This window comes from Aythya marila, assembly GCF_965140915.1.
Source record: "Aythya marila genome assembly, chromosome: 24".
NCBI lineage: Eukaryota > Metazoa > Chordata > Aves > Anseriformes > Anatidae > Aythya > Aythya marila.
Genome location: NC_139065.1, coordinates 6,076,416 through 6,093,594, shown reverse-complemented (window position 1 = coordinate 6,093,594; position 17,179 = coordinate 6,076,416).

Sequence of the window (17,179 nt, the reverse complement as noted above, 5' to 3'; positions counted from 1 at the left end):
GTCCGGCCGCTTGCAACCACGGTGACTCTCAGGGGATTTCCTTCCCCCCTCCCCCCAGCATGTTGGGGGGTCCCTGGGCAGGAGCCAGCAGGATAAATCCCATCCCTTTCATTCAGGAACATTTCCCCACACCAGTGGTGTGTGCCATGTGGCTAGGGGGGACAGAAGACAAGTGATGGCCCCAAAGTGTCCCCAGCGCATCCCCAGCACGCCGTGGCTGAGTCACGCCAGGCTCCAGCCCCGCTCCTCCCTCCACCGGCACTCTCAAGGCTGAGGAATGCAGCCAAGCCCACGGCAAAAGCCTTCTCGGCTGTGGCCCCAGCACCCATCAAGATTTGGGGGGAAGGGGGAGGGGGCAGGAGCTGCCACCAGCAGCCCCATGGCTGCAGCGGTTACAGCGTGGCAGCAGGAGGCTCTGCACCCCATGCAGGTCCATGCAGCAACACGGGGGCTGCACCCATGAGTGCCCAGGGCTACAGCCAGAGCTGAGGTGCTGGGGTGCTGGGGGGGTGGGCAGCCCCCAGCTCCCTCCACCTCCTGCGCAGCCCTGCACACTGCTGGCTTGGCACCACCCGCTGCCTGCGGTGCGGCGTGGGCGCAGCCCCAGCACCCTCCGGTCAGCCCGGCTGGAGCCAGGCGGGTGCCACCCCACGGGGGGGTCCGGGGGCTGTGCTGGGAGCAGCTGGGCACAGATGGGGAGGGACGGGACACAGTGCATCTCCGTGCCAGGAGCGGGGGATGGATGGGCAAAGGGCTTGGGAGCACTCCAGGGAAGCCCAGCATTGGCGCCATGGGGGGGAGAACCGTCGGCACCCAGACCGGGGGGGTCAGGGGCTCCCGGATGCCGCAAGGGCCAGGCAGGAGCTTTGACACAGCTCTGGCTGCTGCATTCAGGCTGCTCTGCTGGACAACACAATTGCTGTGCTTTGTGTGCACCCAGATGGCCGAATCCCCACCACCACCCTCGAGCGGGGTGCCTGCACCCCACAGGGGACAGTCCCCAGGCTGTCAGGATGGCACCCCCGTGCCAGCCCCACACACGGGGCAGGAGGGGTGCTCTGCTCCACCAGCCCCACTCTCTGCCATGGAGATGCTGCCTGGGCAGTGCGGGGAGGGTCTGGATTGGGCCCGGCCACCCCGGGCGCAAACAGAGGAGCTGCTTGTCCTCCCCAGCAGGGCTGGTTGTTTATCTGCAGCCAGAGCTGTTTACATCAGCCACTGGCCCTGATCACACACAGGCCCCGTCCCCGCCTGCGCCCCCGCCATGGCCCTGGCTCCCCAGGTGCCGCCGGGGCTGTGCTGGGGATGAGGGAGGAGAGGGACGGGACAGGCTGTGTGCGAGAGCCATGCAAGGGCTGAGTCATGGCCCCAGCCTGCTCCACACCCACCTCCCTCCTGCTCTGGGGCCAGGAGCTCTGCCCTGTGCAGGATCCATCCCCGGGAGATGCTGAGCCCCTTCCCCTGTGCACATCCATCTTTGGCATCTGGGGTGGCCCCCAAAGCAAGGACATCTCCGGCATCTCCCTCCTCTGCCAGGCAAAGTCATGCTCCGGGGGACAATGACCTGTCCCCAGGGTGCTGTGGTCTGTGCTGGAGGTTGCAGAGTGCAGCGGGACTCAAACGCCATCATCTTCCTCATTGTGGATGGAGGCAGAAGGAGACAAACATCGATGGGGCCATCTGGATGGAAAGGCAAATGGACAGACAGACAGCTCAACTACCAAATTGACCCCCTTCGTGGCACAGAAAGCCATAATTTTACAGCCCGGTGCTGTCCTCAATGTCTGGAGGCTGCCCCATGCCTAGGGGAATGCCAAGGGCCTTGCTCGCCAGGGAAAGAGCCCGCGCCTCCAGGAGGAAGTGGCTCCTGCCAGGAATGCGAGGCATTACTTAGCCTGCCGGCCGCGGATCAGCTGTTTGGCCACTGTGAGGCTGTTTTTCATTAGGAGCAGTGATTTCAACAGTTTCGCAGTAAAGCTGCCTCCTCCCTCCAGCGCACGGCTCCAGGACAGCCCCCAGAGCCCCAGCCCTACCTGGGGACCAGGGTGCCAATGTAGCCTGCCAGTGGTTTGGCCCTAATGAGCCTTGGCTGCAGGAGAGTGTGGTTCGATGCCTGGATCCAGCCCTCCTCCACCACAGGGACATGTTCTGAGCTGGTCTTGATGTGCACTTGCTGGCTGGGATGCTCAGAGGGACCATGTGGCATCGAGGGGGCCACCCCGCTTTCATGTGCCCCTGTGGCACACGAGTGCTGCGAGCCCAGCTGGGCTCGCAGCCCTGAGCCCCAGCACTGGCTGAGTCAAACGGGTCGCTTTGGGCTGAAAAGGGGAGATTTGGACCCACTACAACTGCGTGAAAGGGAGTTGGGGGTGTTGCATAAAGCTTTCCAGCCTTATTCTCCAGCCAAACTCTCTGCTTGGAAATGGTCTGGAATCCACTTGCTTTTATTAAAATCATCTTTTGGGCTCTGGGAAACCAAATGCCTCACAAGCAACACCAGTTCCAAGGCCCCACTACTAGGCAGCCCATGCCCCGTGTCATGAGGGGGGACACGGTGGGACCAAGGAGCAGCCAGGCTCTCGCGGTGCAAGGCTGCCGTACAGCACACAGAGCTGCTCCCACGCTCCCTGGTGCTAAATTCAGCCTCCCCTTTCCTCACAGCTGGCCGAGGCTTCCCCAGCCTCCATTCTGGTGGCCTCAGCTTCCCTCCTGTGGGGACATTTCCCACCCTGACACCTTCACTTTCCCTTTTTCTCCATCCTCTTCCATGACCCCCATCCACAGCCAAAAGCAGAGCTGAGCAGGCTATAGCGAGGGGGTGAGGGGACTCGGACTGCTTGCATGGTTGTGGTTGTAGATTCAAGTTTTTGATGCAGTTTTTGTTTTTGTTTTTTCAAAACAGGGCCCTTTCAGCATGTGAATTGTTTCCCTCAGCCTGCAAGAGCAGATGCTGCAGCGTAGCCTCGCTCACCCTCCTGCCCGGTCGATAGAGCCTCGTGTGCCCGGCCGCAGGGACATGCACCTACGCCAAGAGCATTGTATCATCCCCGGGACAGCACAAACAACCTTCATCCACCACCAGAAAAACAGTCTGATGCATCTTGGCATGTGCTGCTATGCCTCCACCCATCCTTCCGCCGGCCCCTTGCATCCCCCGTGAACCCCGCTGCAGGCGGCCGAGATGTATCGGCAGCAAAAAAACACCCAGAGGCTTCTTCCAATTGCCCCTCACTCGTGCTGGCGCAAGGATGGCTGTGGAGAGCAGAAGTGTGCAAGGGGACATTTGGTCACCCCGATGGGTTCACCCCAAGCTGCGCCGTGCCTGGGTGCACGCTCTGCCCCGGAGAAAGGTGCTGTCGCAATGCAGCCAGCGGAAACAGTGCCCAGCGAGGCTGAAGAGCACAAAACCATGGTGGGGAACCTGCGAGGGCAGGGCTGGCCCTGGAGAGAGGGCAATGCTCAGGGGCATGGGGGGTTGCTGGGGCTCCTTGCCTGCTTGGCCTGACCCTGAGTTTGGGTCATCCTCTGCGCCTCTGCAAGGGTGGGATGCAGGACGGGGGCAGGAGGCAGGACTGGGACAGGAGGCTGAGCACCTCCGAGCCAGGGAAAGTCAGCACCTCCCAGCGGGATTCCTCCCATCCCAAGCAGTGTCAGAGGACTGGCCCCAGGATCCCTGAGGATCAGGGGGTGGCTCAAATTTGGGGGGCTGACATGAGCCAAGCAAGTCCCAGCTCAACATGGGACCCACTTGCCCATCCTTCCCCAGGGGATCCATGCTGCTCCCCCTGCCCGACGGTGCAATGGGGCCAGTCTGTCAATGCCCCCCCACACCCCCCTCAGTGCTCCTAATTAAGCATAATGCAGCGGAATTTAATCCTGCGGCCACTGCTGTCGTATCTGGAGGCTCGTGTGGTCTGCTTGCAGCCCTGCTCCATTCCTGAGCAACCACAAGAGTTTTCCATCCTCTTTTGATTAGCGTGCGGTCGCCGCCCCACAGCTCCCCGCCAGTTTGCCCCAAGCGGGGCCGGCAGCCCCCCGCACACCCGGGGAGGTGGGCCCTGGCCTCACCAAGCAGCCCCCTTCTGACAAAACTCACAGCCTCCCCCCAGCACGACTGTCCCATCAGCTGGGGGGGACTTTTCTTCTGCCCCAAATCAACTCGTTTCTCAGAAAACCATCCCAAGACGGAAGCCAGCTGCTAATCAAAAGGGAGCTGGCCCCTGACCTTCCACCACGGGGCTGCCAGGCCAAGATGGAGGCTTTGCTGGGCTCTTAAGCATAGCCAAAGAAACAGGGCTTTGCTCAGCCAAAGGCAGTGGCACCACCCCACAGGCCAATGATGGGGGACCTGGGTGCTCCCCTCAACCCCTTTGGGGATCACCCAGCTGTGGAGGGGACACGGCCCCCCCAGCCCACACTCCCTGATGAGATAAACCCTACCAGGAGCTTTGAGGTCCCGGCCACCAGCAGGTCTCTCCTGCTGTCCCTATGCCCCCAAACCTTTCCCAGCTCCCCCCCAAACCCTCCTGGGCCTTGTCCCTGCTCGGAGGAGCTGCAGCAGCCGTGGTTCAGCCACATCTGTGTCTGATTTTCCAGGCGAAGCCACATTCGCCCGTGGGACGCAGAGGCTGCTCTGGGAAGCCCCGCGGGAGCAGAGGACGCAGCCAGATGCCAGGCTCAGGATGTGGTCACTTGGCCAGGAGGAAAGTGGGGCTGGAGGGGCACAGACTGAGCACCACTGGTTTGGGGCAGAGGCAGGAGAAAGCTCCCCCCCCAGCCTGCTTGGAGGGGCCCAGCCAAGAACAAGCTCAACATGGCCCTGGAGAGGGGATGACGCGGAGCTGGAAGCACGTCCTGCTGTGAGCCGAGGCGCTCCATGACCTCATCACCACATGCTCCTGATGAGGAAGGAAAAGCATCTTTTATAAAGAAATAACCTTTGCCCGGGCTTTTCCTCGGGGAGAGAGTGTGACCCAGGGCCAGCACCATTCACCCTTTCCACGACAGCAAGCGATGATGAGCCTTCCAGCCACGAGGTGCCCTGACTCTGCTCCCCCATCCGCAGGACATGGGGACAAATACAAGGATGGGAGGATAGATATGGGGACAAGGGGATGTAGCTCAAAGCTGTGCCATAGCTGAGATCCACCTCCCCAGCCCACCTCTGCCATGTCCCTGGGGCACCCCAGGTTGCCACCGTGCTCCTGTGGGTGCCGCGTCCCCCCTATGTCCTCAGCACGCACAGAGCTGAGCTGAGCGGCTTTGCAATGCAGTGGCCAGCATTGGGAAACAGGGGCAGGGGAAGTCGAGCCTGGGCTAATAAACACATCGAAACCGTTTGTGGTTTCCGTGTGGATCATGTCCCTCCCCCCCTCCATCCACTGGAGACACCCCCACGCTCCCTGAGCATCCCCCGCAGCCAGCCCCATGCCAGCACAGCCAACAGGCAAGCACAGGAAGGGAAATGCCAGTTAATGAGAAGGAAAACAAATTCTTTCCAGGGAGCATGACACAGTGCTGGGCCAGGGCCCATCTCCATCCCCAGGGATGCCCGGCCAATGTGAAGCTGCTGGTTCCTCTTCCCCAGCATCAGGGCGGTTGCTTGAAAGCTCCAGGGCACGCTGCCTTCGCCCCATCCCTTCCCCGTGTAGCTGGGGCTCAACGTCACCACAAAATGTTTGACCCCAAAAGCAGCACCTTTGCTTCAGGGGGAAAAAACAAACAAACCAGCCGAACCCCAGGGAAGCCATGGGGTTGCTCTGCCTCCCCCCGCCCCAGATGGAAAAATGCAGTTTGAAACTGGGGCCACTTATGGGCTGACATCCCTTTTTGGGGGAAGGTTTGCAAGGAGCAGGGATGGGAAGCACGTGTGCCTGTGCCACCCCCGGAGGTGCTTCACCCTGCTCCCCATCCCGTTCCCTAGGTGAAGGTTTTGTTTGGACCAAAACCCTCAGAGGCAGAGTGCTCGGGGCTGCTGACGGAGCCGCTGAGACACTGCAGGACCGGAAAGCAGAGGGGAGACCTCGAGGAAACGCCTGACTGCCATCCTCCCCCCCAAACACCCCACCAGCCGCGTGGTGACAACGGGTGACACTGGTGACTCAGAGGCAGCGGGGAGGGAGCACATTCCCCATTCCTGCCTTGGTGCCACTGTGCTGCCCCTGTCCCCAGCACACCGAGCCCAACACCTGGCCCAGGCGCTGAGGGGACAGACTGGTGCTGAGCATCCTGCCCACGGTGCCCACAGCCAGGGCAGGAGGCACCTGCAGCAGGACCATCTCCACACTGCAGGTTTCAGAAGAAAAAGAGCCCCAAAAGGTGCAAACAAATCGCTAGCTCCTCTTCATACGGCACCTGGCACAAGGCACGGGGCAGGAGCTGAGCTGTTATTGCAATTGAGAGAAGATGGATAGGATTTAGGAGCAGGACTGGGACAGGAGCCCAGCAGCCTCCCTCCTTCTCTCCAAAAAATCATTTACTGAGCCTGGAAGGCAAATTTATCCTTCCCAGTACCAGGGCAAACACTTGCCCACTGTTTTCTATTAGCTCCCAGGATTCACCTGGACCCAAGTGGCTGAGCATCAGCCAAGCAGTTTTCTCCCCTCTGGAAAGGGAAAACTGGATCCTGGAGGGGGTTTGCTGGGCAGGCTGGGAGAGGGGGGGGTAATTCCTGGGAAGAAGCAAGCACCGGGGGGGTGAACGCAGCACTATGCCCACCTACAGCTCCCAGGGCTGGGCTGGGAGACGGGGCCATGAGCAGGATCCGTCCCCAGTGGTTCTGGAGCAGGTGGCTGCATTGGGGGATGCTTGGCGTGCTGGAGGCACGGATCACACCTCCCCACACACAGCACACTGCTTTCAGACTGTTTCCCCCTGGGCTTCATGCATTCCAGCCAGGCTCCGCTGCTGAGTCACACTTGGCCAGCAAAGAGGACCTGGCGGAGGAAAAGGGACTCCCCCCCCCATCTGACACCCTCTCAGTAGCCCAACGGGCCAGGGCCATGCAGGGACACCCACATTAACGGGGTGCTCATGTCACCAGGGGTCCCGGATTAATGGGGCACTCTCACCTCTGGTGTCCCCTCACCTCCAAGGAAATCTTAATGGGACACCCTTGTCCCTGGGTACACGTGGTTCTGGGGCACCCTCATCTCCAGGTCCACTTTGGCTCGACAACGCCTCTGTTAACAGGGAACCCTCATCTCTGAGACACCCTTATTAATGGATTGCCTTCATTAATGTGACAGCCTCCTCTCCAGCACATCCCACTCCAGTCCCATCGTTGAAGGTTGCCAGCCCTGTTTGGCAGCCCTATGGTGCTGCATCCCTTGGGTTTTGGGGTTAGATGCCTTCAGGGTACTGGAGGTTGCATGGGGCTGCCAAGCATCACCTCTGCCCCCCAGCGTGTGAGCAGCTCTGGGCCTGGCTTTGCACTTGCAGAGCAGGAAAACAGCTGTGGCTTGGAAGAAAGAGGAAAGATTTAGTTTTCCTCCTCCATAGGAATGAGACCAGGGGAAGGAGAAGCAGCTCTGTCCTGGGCGGTCCCAGCAGCTGGTTTACTTTCCTCCTTGCATATTTGGGAGGGTTTTTATTTAGCTGATACAAACGATGTTTGAGGTCCTTTTTATTCTAGTTTCCTCCCGGCAACCATCCGAGATGAGTCAGAAATAAAAAAATAAAAAATAAAAACAAAGAATAAGGGAAGCAAAGGCAAAACTCCCACCTCTCTCACCCAGCTGGTGCCAGAGCTGCCAGTGGAGCCACAGAGGTGTTGGGTGCTCACCCCCAGATGGGTCTGGGGGGATTTGGGGGAACACTTCTGCTCCCTGCACTTGGGGTGCTGGTATCGATTACTCAAGGCTGTGTTATGCTAGGCGCATTCCCTGGTCTGTGCCGTTCCCGAGCAGGATTTTGGCAGGGGCGAGGATGGGCTTACTCAGGCTGGAAGGGAGCTGGCTCGTCTGGGGAGCAGGGAGGAGATTTAACCCCTCCGGCAAGCTGGGCACTGCTCCCACCCCACTCTCATCCCAAGTCCTTCCCAGGGATCAAAGGTGATGCCAGCAAAACCCTGGTGAGAAGCAGCACACTTCTTCCTTTGCCCCAAATGTTTGGGGTGATGAGGCCAGGGAGGGGAAAACCAAGCCAGGCAGTGAGTCCCCACGTGTGTTTCAAAATAGCCAGCAGCAGGGTTTGGCCAGACACAGCGACCGCTGACCCGTGCATCCCGTTCTCGCCGTGGCCACAGATCCCCACCAGCGCCAGCACCATCCCTCCAAGGGATTGTGGCAGAAATGAGCCCAAATCAGTGGCAGGAACTGGGGCCACTGCTGTGCTCCCACTGGAGAGCAAACCCACGCCATGCGAGGGAGCAGTGTGGAGCTGCTGCTGAGCGCCTGCTCCATGGTTGGTGTCTGTCCCAGCAAAAGGGAGGCAACTCTTGCCAGATCATAATTAATGAATATTATCAAAATACCTGGAGATAGCGTGAAAAGCCCTAAACAGAGAATATTCCCCCATCACAGCTTTTTCTCTCCATCAGTGCCACTCAAGCAGCCCCGTGCTGTGGAGCGGTGCCAGAGGCAGACACGCAGCTGCCCCACACCACTGAGCAGCGCTGTTTACAGCCAAAAAAACCTGCAACCGCAGTCAGCACCCTGAGTGGGACTTTGGCAGGCAAAACAGGCTTATGCAGGCTGGAAGGGAGCCAGCAATTCCCAGGAGCAGAGGAGGAGATTTAACCCCTCTGGCAAGCAGGACTGCAGGTCAAATTCACCTCAAGCCCCCTTTTCTTGGCACGGGGTCACCCTTGGGTCCTGGGGAGACCTGGAGCTGGGTGCCACCTTGCTGTGTGTAGAGACACCTGTGCTGTGTGTCCCATGGGGTGGTGTCCCCTCCCTGGGGCTGGTGTCCCCAGCTGGGACCTGCAAACCCTTTTCCGTTCTTCTGAGAAGTGGCTGCATCCTGCGTGCCGGGGCTGGCTGTATCTGTCCTCCCTGCAGCCATGAGCTATTGCTCACAAATAAAAACAAAAGGGGAGAGTTATAAATAACCAGCCTGGTAGCCAAAAAAGCTATCTGCGAAGGCGACAGTGAGGATGGTGCCGTATGGAGCATCGTTTATGGGGTCTGAGCTGCTGTAGAACTGGGCTTTCCTCTCCATCTGCTGCTCCTCAGCCTGCCCCAGATTGCCCATGGCCCCAGGACTTCGCAGTCTGTGTTCTTGATGTCTGGCTTTGCACCACCCTGAAAGCTAGAAGCATACTGCTTTATTATTTTTTTCAGTGCAAGCTGACATTTTCTAGCAGTCGCCCAATTTCAGCATCTGGAGCCAGATGCTGAAGCCTTTTTATGGGCTGGAGTGCCCGTGTGCATAAGCCATCCTGGCTGGCACCCTCTGCATAGCCCTCCTGTGTGGCATCTCCCAGAGAGGCTCGAGGAGCATCCTGCAGCACTGCTCTGGACATCACCTTGAGGGCACCTGAACCCCAGCACGTCTGTGGACATCTCTTGCTGGCAGGGACTGAGACAGCTCAGAGCTCCCCTTTAGGCTCAGCTCTCTGCAGTCCCATGGGCCAGCCTTGGCCAAGGCATCTCCAAGCAGACTGGCAAAGACCAGGGAGGCACCAGCAGGCACTCTGCAGGCACCAGCATCAGTCCGGTGTGAGGCCCAGCTCAGACACACGTATCGCTCTAGGACCACCTATGTCCCATGATAGCAGTGACACAGACACTTAGTGGCTCCAGGAAGTTCCTGGAGGCACCTCTGGAGGCCTCCATGGTCCTCTGGCCGGGCTGGCATGATCCATCCCCTGTCTCCCAGTGCCTGGATGCAGAGGTGAGACATTCAAGCATCTTCATGCACAAGCAACTGGAAGACATCAAATCCTAAGCTCCTTTCCCAGCCCTGTTGGCATATTCAGCCCTTGCTGATGAGAAGCCTGGTGACTTGTAGTTATCTTCTAAACAGTTGGTTAACCACCTGGTTTTGCTATTCTCTTACCTTTGCCATGTCTTTCAGTTCCACAGACAGCAAATGCCTTCCAAACAAGGAGAAAAAAACACCAGCTTTTGTTTTGGTCTATTCTGAAGAAGTTGCTTGGGTCTTGCAGATAAGACAGATTGAGATGTGCCAAAAAAGACAGAGTGAGCATCCAAGTCCTCAGAGGTTTGGAGAATCTTTTATAACAGTTTACACAGAGCATTTTTAGGACATTGATCAGGCCCTTGCTGGCTGGCAAAAGGTCTTGGATGCTCATGGCATCCAGGCACACGTCCCTCCTGGTGTCCAGCAGAAGCTGCACTGGGCTGAATAAGACTGGGAGCCAGCTCCTTCTATTCCCTGGCCAACTTCCCATGGAAGTCACACAATAGGGAAGGTCAAACATTTTTCCATTCTGAGTATTTATCGATGGAATGACATTTTTCTGGCAGGAAGCACTTGCCTTTCAGGGAAAAAACAGCCATATGTGTCCACTCAGCAGCCGCATGTCCCCAGTAAACCCCAGCTGCACTGGTCTGGAAGCAGCACAGGGGGACTGGGGACCATGGGTGTCTGCACCCATCCTGGACCAGGGAGCACCGGGAAGTGCAGGAGATGCCACCTGATGGTGAGAGCAGCAGGAAAGAAGGTGAGATTTGGGTTCACACACTCACCGCCCCACTGCTGTTTCACCTCTCCAGTTCTGCCCCCTTTCTGCAACCAGCTTTGACCATGTGGTGGTTTCACTCAGCTAGGCAGCTGATCTCCACCACAACCACTCCCTCACTCCTCCACCTCAAAGGGAAAGGGGGAGAAAATTCGATGGAAAGGAATCAGTGGTTGAGATAAGGACGGGAAGATCACTCAACAGTTATCGTCATGGGCAAAACAGACTCAACAGATGGAGATTAATGTAATCTATTACCTATTTCTAACAAGCTAGAGCAGTGAGAAACTAAAACTAAAAACACCTTCCTGACATCCGCCCTCTTCCACCTCCTCCCCCAAAGGGGTGCAGGGGAACGGGGGCTGTGGTCAGTCCCTGACACTTTATCTCTTTTGCTCCTTCTTGGTCCCTCCCTGCCCCTGCTCCCCGTGGGTCACTCCCATGGGATGCTGTCCTTCCCGAAGTGACCCTGCAGGGGCTGCCCACAGGCAGCAGCTCTTCAAGCAAGGCTCTGTAGCACAGGGAGCAAACTGCTCCAGCATGGGTCCCCCATGGGTGGGCGGCAGCTCCCCCCAGACTCCCTGCTCCACGTGGGCTCCTCTCCACGGGCTGCAGCTCTGGCCCAGGGCCTGCTCCTGTGGAGGCTCTCCATGGGCTGCAGCCTCCTCCAGGCCACATCCACTGCTCCACCGGGGGCTCCTCCACAGGCTGCAGCGTGGAGATCTGTTCCTTGTGGGACCCATGTGTGCAGGGGGACAGCCTGCTCCACCAGGGGCCTCTCCACAGGCCGCAGGGGAACTGCTGCTGCCTGCCTGGAGCACCTCCTGGCCTCCTGCTGCACTCACCTTGGAGGGCTGCAGGGCTGCTTCTCACTCCTCCCTCTGTCAGCTACTGTGTGGCAGTGTTTTTTCTTCCTTAAATATGCTCTCAGAGACACAAACAACATCGCTTATGGGCCCAGCTTTGGCGAGCAGCAGGGCCTTTATCTAACATGGGGCAGCTTCTGGATTCTTTTCACAGAAGCCACCCCTATGGTCCCCACTACCAAAACCTTGCCACGTAAACCCACTACAGACCCAGCTCCTCCAACCTCCAAGGACACACCAGACCCAAGTGACTCCCCATGGAAGGTGTATCCCTGATGCGCCCGGCTCAACCTTCCCTTGTCCTGCCCCGGTGACACTGTGGGAACCTCCTGGCGTGGATTCCCCACAGCTCACACCACTTCTTCCACTTCTCGATGCAGACGGCATCTGGCTGCCCTTTCACAATTTCCTCCAGCATTACTTGGTCAAGTGTCAGCCCGGTGCACGCTGCACCCACGTGCTTGGTGGCACGGTCCCCATGTGTCCCTGCTCTCAGCAGCCCTAGGCTCAACACACCGACCACGAGGCCACGTTGGGCTTTGACGCAGAAGAGCGCGTCACCAGTAGGGTCCCCTCATATTTTGGGGAAGGGAAGCACTTACTGCAATTAAACACAGCGTTGCCTGGTCACAGCCTTTTTTGGCTGCATCCTCTGCATCCCGACCAGCTCAGAGTCATATGTTCGCATCGCCTGCTGCATCCTTATTCACAGCCTTCATCACCCACCCGGGCTCCTGGAAAGACCCCCTCGCAAGCACCATCACCCCATCCTCCCCCAGCCACAGCCACATTCACCCATGCATGAAAGCAAATCAGATGTCGAGGCTGCATCAGCAATGGGACCAAGTCCCCTGACCGGCTCTGCCTGCTCCACCCAGGCAAGAAGTTTGACTCACTGTCTTCGAGGAAAGCACTGGGGCTCCCGGGCTCTGCAGGGTTGCTTCCTCTGCCAACACCATGAGGGATTTGGTGGCTGAACTTTGCTGACCTCTGAATTTGTGGGGTTTTAGGGGCAGAGGGAAGTGCCTGGCATCCCTGGGATGCTGCCAAGGGCCAGGTCCTGCTACTAGGAAGGGTGCTGCTTCGGAGGGAGGGGGCATGTTAGAAGCTTTTAGGTTAGGCTCACCCCCAGGCTGGGCAGCAAGGATAAGGAGGAATGGGGTGGGATGCAAGGGATGGGCCTGTGGCCATGGAGATGCCAGCTCCTCCTGTGGGGGGATTCATCCCAAACACCAAACAGGAAGCAGAATAAAAGCCTTCCAAGCTCTCCGTGCTGCTCAAGCTTCCCCACACTGTGCACAGCAGGGAACGATCTTGTGTCCCCAGGAGGGGCACAGCCTGGGGCATGGACAACCCCTGAGCTCTGCCCTTCTGCCCCCCCCCGCCCTCCCCCACCCCCGCTGCACCTCTCACCCACCGCTTCCCCCAAAACCCATCCTCCCGACTATTCCAGGGCCTGGGAAACACCAAGAAGCACCTCCAGAGCCTGCAGCCATTTGCAGCAGCTCAGCCGCCCCCGGCTTGGCTGAAACCTGCTCGTTTGCATGCTCTCATCGCCTCTAATTAAACCCATGTGCTGCCACTGCCCGTTTGTCTCCCACCGCCTCTGGAAATCCCCGGGTGCCGCCGCTGTCTGCGGGTGCTGCTCTGTGCTGGGGCTCAGCTGCAGGTCCAGGGCAAACCCCTCGCTGCTGGCACAGGGAGTACAGCTACGCCAGCAGTGGGTTTGGGGGCCTTCTGACCCTCATCTGGGGGCAGGGGGGTGAAGCCTCCCTCACCCATGGTGGTCAGAGGGGAGTAGGGAAGCAATGGGGGGGTGGCACAAGGGTGGCCCCAGGGACGCCAGTTTTCCTTCTTCACCCCAAAACCTAGCTGCTTTCTGCAGGTGTGCAGCCAACGCCATGGGTCTGGCTGCTTCTCTGGAGGAAAAAAAAAATAAATAAATATATAACTTTTTCCATGGGTTTCTCCTTCACCAGGGGTCATATACCACACCTAGGTGGTTGGGACAACGGCCTGGGACTTGGAGGGACCCGAGCAGTCCCTGCCCTCTGCCCCGCAGCCTCCCAGCACTCCTCAGCCATCACAGCTCCGTGGCTGCTGTTTTACCTTTTGGCCTCTGCAGAGCAAAACCTCAACACATGAAGATTACCAGCCTCCAGCCAGGTCTCTGCAGCTCAGCTGGGGGCCACCAACTGTGCAGCTGTTCTGGCACACCGGCCGCCTGCGAGCATCCTCTTGGGCACCCTGCAGAAATGAGAAAGAGGAGCAGCGGCGGCGGGTTAACAGAGAGGAGAGGAGGAGGCTGCTCAGGTGTTGCTTTCAAAAGCCTCCGAGGATGCTGCAGGAGGGATCTGGGGAAGCTGGTGCACCAGTAACACCCTGGAGCTGCCCTCCTGCTCCTGCAAAGGGAACACCACCCAAGGACTCACAGGAGCGAGTAGTTTGGACCAAGAGGTCCCTCTGGGGATGAAGGTGGAGGGGAGGCAGCACCCCCCAGGGCAGAGGGCCACAGTGGGGTGACAGGGATCCAGCTCTCATCACCTACACCAGCTTCATGATGCCCTCATGTGGCAACCATGCGGTGCAGGCGCCAGCACCGCCCAGGCAGGATGCGACCCAGGAGTGTCACCATGGCCACACACTCACCATAAGAGAACCAGATGCGCCCCAGCCCAGGGTGACAGCGGGGAATGAGCCAGCAGGACATGAAGAGCAAGCAGGGACCGTGATGTCAAGGCATCACTGAGCATCCCTGCATCTCTTCACTTTTCACCCCAAAATGGCATCCCAGCCCATTGCCAGGACAGCTGGGTCATTAGGGCACATGGTCACTGCCGCAGCTGAAGAAGCCACGCAGAGGGCAGGAGGACTTGGTGGATTTGGGCATCGCCGACAGGGACGTCCCGGCCGTGGGGGCTGTGCCAAGCAGCACACTGAGCCATGCCGAGCTGTGCTGAGCCATGCCAAGCCACTCCTCTGGCCCAGGCAGAAAGGTCTGATGCAGTTTCCCAGCCCCCGAGGAGTTAACGGCCCCCCACGTCCCTGCCCGGCGGTGAAATGACGAGGAGCTGCCGGTCCCCAGCAATTAGGCAGCAGGTCCGGGTACACCGCGGCCCATCCCGCGCTTCGCCTCGCTGACGTGGGGACGGACCCAGGCTGCCGGTGGTTAGCGCCGCTGGCCAGCACCCAGCCACCAGAGCCGCAGCTGCTCCCCGGTGGCACCTGGCCGGGAGCGATGTGTCACCGGCCCTTCCCGGAACCCGCAGCCCTGCTGTCCCTCTCTGCCTGCACACCCCCAAGTCTGCCCCAACCCTGAGGCCGGATCCTGCCCCTGCAGCCTCAGCAGATGCAAGAGAAAATCCCCGCACTGGGATCAGGACGTGTCCCCTGGGCTGTCCCCTTCGCATGTGCCTATGTCCACCCCCTAGTCTGGAGCAGAAAATTCCCTCGGGGCTCCTACGCAGCAATACAGGCCAACACTGAAAACCTAGCAGGGGGGACACATGTGGGAGCTGCAGGATGGGGCCTTTTCCTCCCCAAAAGCGCTGTGTCTTGTGGCCAACACACTGGTTTTGCTCATTTTGACACCTGGGGGTTTCCAAACCCAAAAATGACCCCAGGAAGGGGAATGTGGGGGCAGCAGCCCCCACCAGCACCCAGCACTGCTTCTAATGTCCCTCTGCAAAAAAGCAGCCCCCAGGTTTTGCTCCAAGTCCAACTTGTTTGGGTTGCCTGGAAATGGCGTTTTCTGATGGCGGGCACTGGAGCGGTGGCCAAGTCCAGCTCCTTACTCTGTGCTCTGCCCCATCCTCCGCCTCCGCTCAGGGCCGCTGGGCTGGGAAAGAGCCTCCAGCTCTGCTCTCGGCTCTTCCCAAGGATGCTTTTGGTCCCTGGGGACTTTCCGAGCCTGGGGAAGGGCGACGGGGCCCAGCGGGGCTGTGCACTGGCAAACACCTCTGGTTGGGAGCCAGGGCGGTCGGTGGGGGAAGAAAAAATAAAATAACACATTTCGTAATATTTTACAGTAGTGCTGCAGCTGATGCCATCCCCAGCTTGCCTAGCGGGGTGACTGGGAGGTGTGGGGCAAGAGGATGGGAGGCAGCATTGGCATTGCCAGAGAAAAACCCCACATGGGGTTTTCACAATCCATAAAGCAGTGATGAAATAATCCCCCAACATAAATCCCCGGGGGCTGCTCTCCTGTCCCTGCTGGCACCCAAGGCTGAGCCGGTGTCACTGTGTCCCCTGTGGCAGGGACCGGGTGGTGCCGGCACCTGGGTTAATGAGTGCCCAAAGGACACAGGGTTTATGGCCAGTGTGGGGACTTTGCTTCCTCGCAACGCCACGGCGCGTCACATCCCCAGGGCCACCGCTGGGGACAGTCCCCAGGGCAGAGCCTGGTACCACAGGGCCGGGCTGGGTGGGAGGGGGCACCACAGTGCGCCCAGTAAGGGTCACTGGGTGGCCCCCTGCCCGCTGCATGATGCAGTGGCATTGTGCCACAGGGCAGCCAGTGCTGGCTGGTGGCAGTGGGGGCGTCATGGGGATGGCACACCTGGGTGGCCGCAGATCCCAAACACCATGTATGCTGCCCCGAGCAGAACTGGGCTTCACAGGATGGGTGGGAGGCATTTTGCCCCGTACCCCAACCCCCTCCCCGTGCCCCCCCTCTCCTCTAGGTCCCCTCCCCCTTGGGGACAGGGAGAATGAGGCTGGGGACACAGACACAACCCCTTACCTTGCATGTCTCTATCTACTGGAGGGGTTGGCATAGCAGGGGGTGGCGGTAGCCCCAAACCTCCCACGGGATCTGTGATGCCCCACAGCAGGACACCCGTGTCCCCCTTGAGAAGTGTCACACAAACGCTCCCAGCAGCAGGGAGCAGAGTGGGGCCGACAGGACCCGGGCTGGCAGCGGGCACATCTGGGACCCTGCAGGTCCGGGGGGCCGTGAAATGGGGGGGGGGGGGCGACCTCTGGGGACAGGGAGCACGGGGCCGCGCTGCCCCCTGGTGGTCAGGGCTGCGGGCTGCGCCGCGGGGAAACTGAGGCACGACCCCGACCCCTGCACCCCTCCCTGCTCCCTGGGGCCGCCCCCAGCCCCCTGCCCTGCTCCCACCTGTCCTCCAAGGTGAGGGGAGCCGAGCGAGGGGGGCAGTGGGGACAAGGGCCTCTTCTGAAGTGTCGGGGGGGTCAAAGGGACACAGTGACTGCAGCCCTGCCACCCCTTTATCTGGCCCAGATGCATCAGGATCAGGTCGGAGAAGCCAAAAGCCTCAAACCAAACCCCAAAGCCCCACTGCTCCACGCCAGGAACGGAGGCACGGTGTGTCGCCCTCCGGTACAGGGACACGTGCCTGGCCACAGCCCGGCCAGTGCCCACCTCACCAAGGACCAGTGGTGGCACAGCACAGGGCTGGAGCAGGGGGGTCTCCTCCCTGATGGGGAGGGGGGGGGTAGCAGGGCCAGGTCCTGCAAGGGGGAGACCCCCCCGGGACCTAGCAGGGCTGCCTGCCCATGGACAAAGGACGAAGCCCCACGCTGCGGGGTCACCACTGGGGACCCGCACGCCGGATCCGGCCCCTCCTTGGCACCTGGGAAGGGCTCCCCACCCGTTCCCCTCCACTTGCCCAGTTTCGGCCAAGCCAGGCAGGCCAGGGTTACC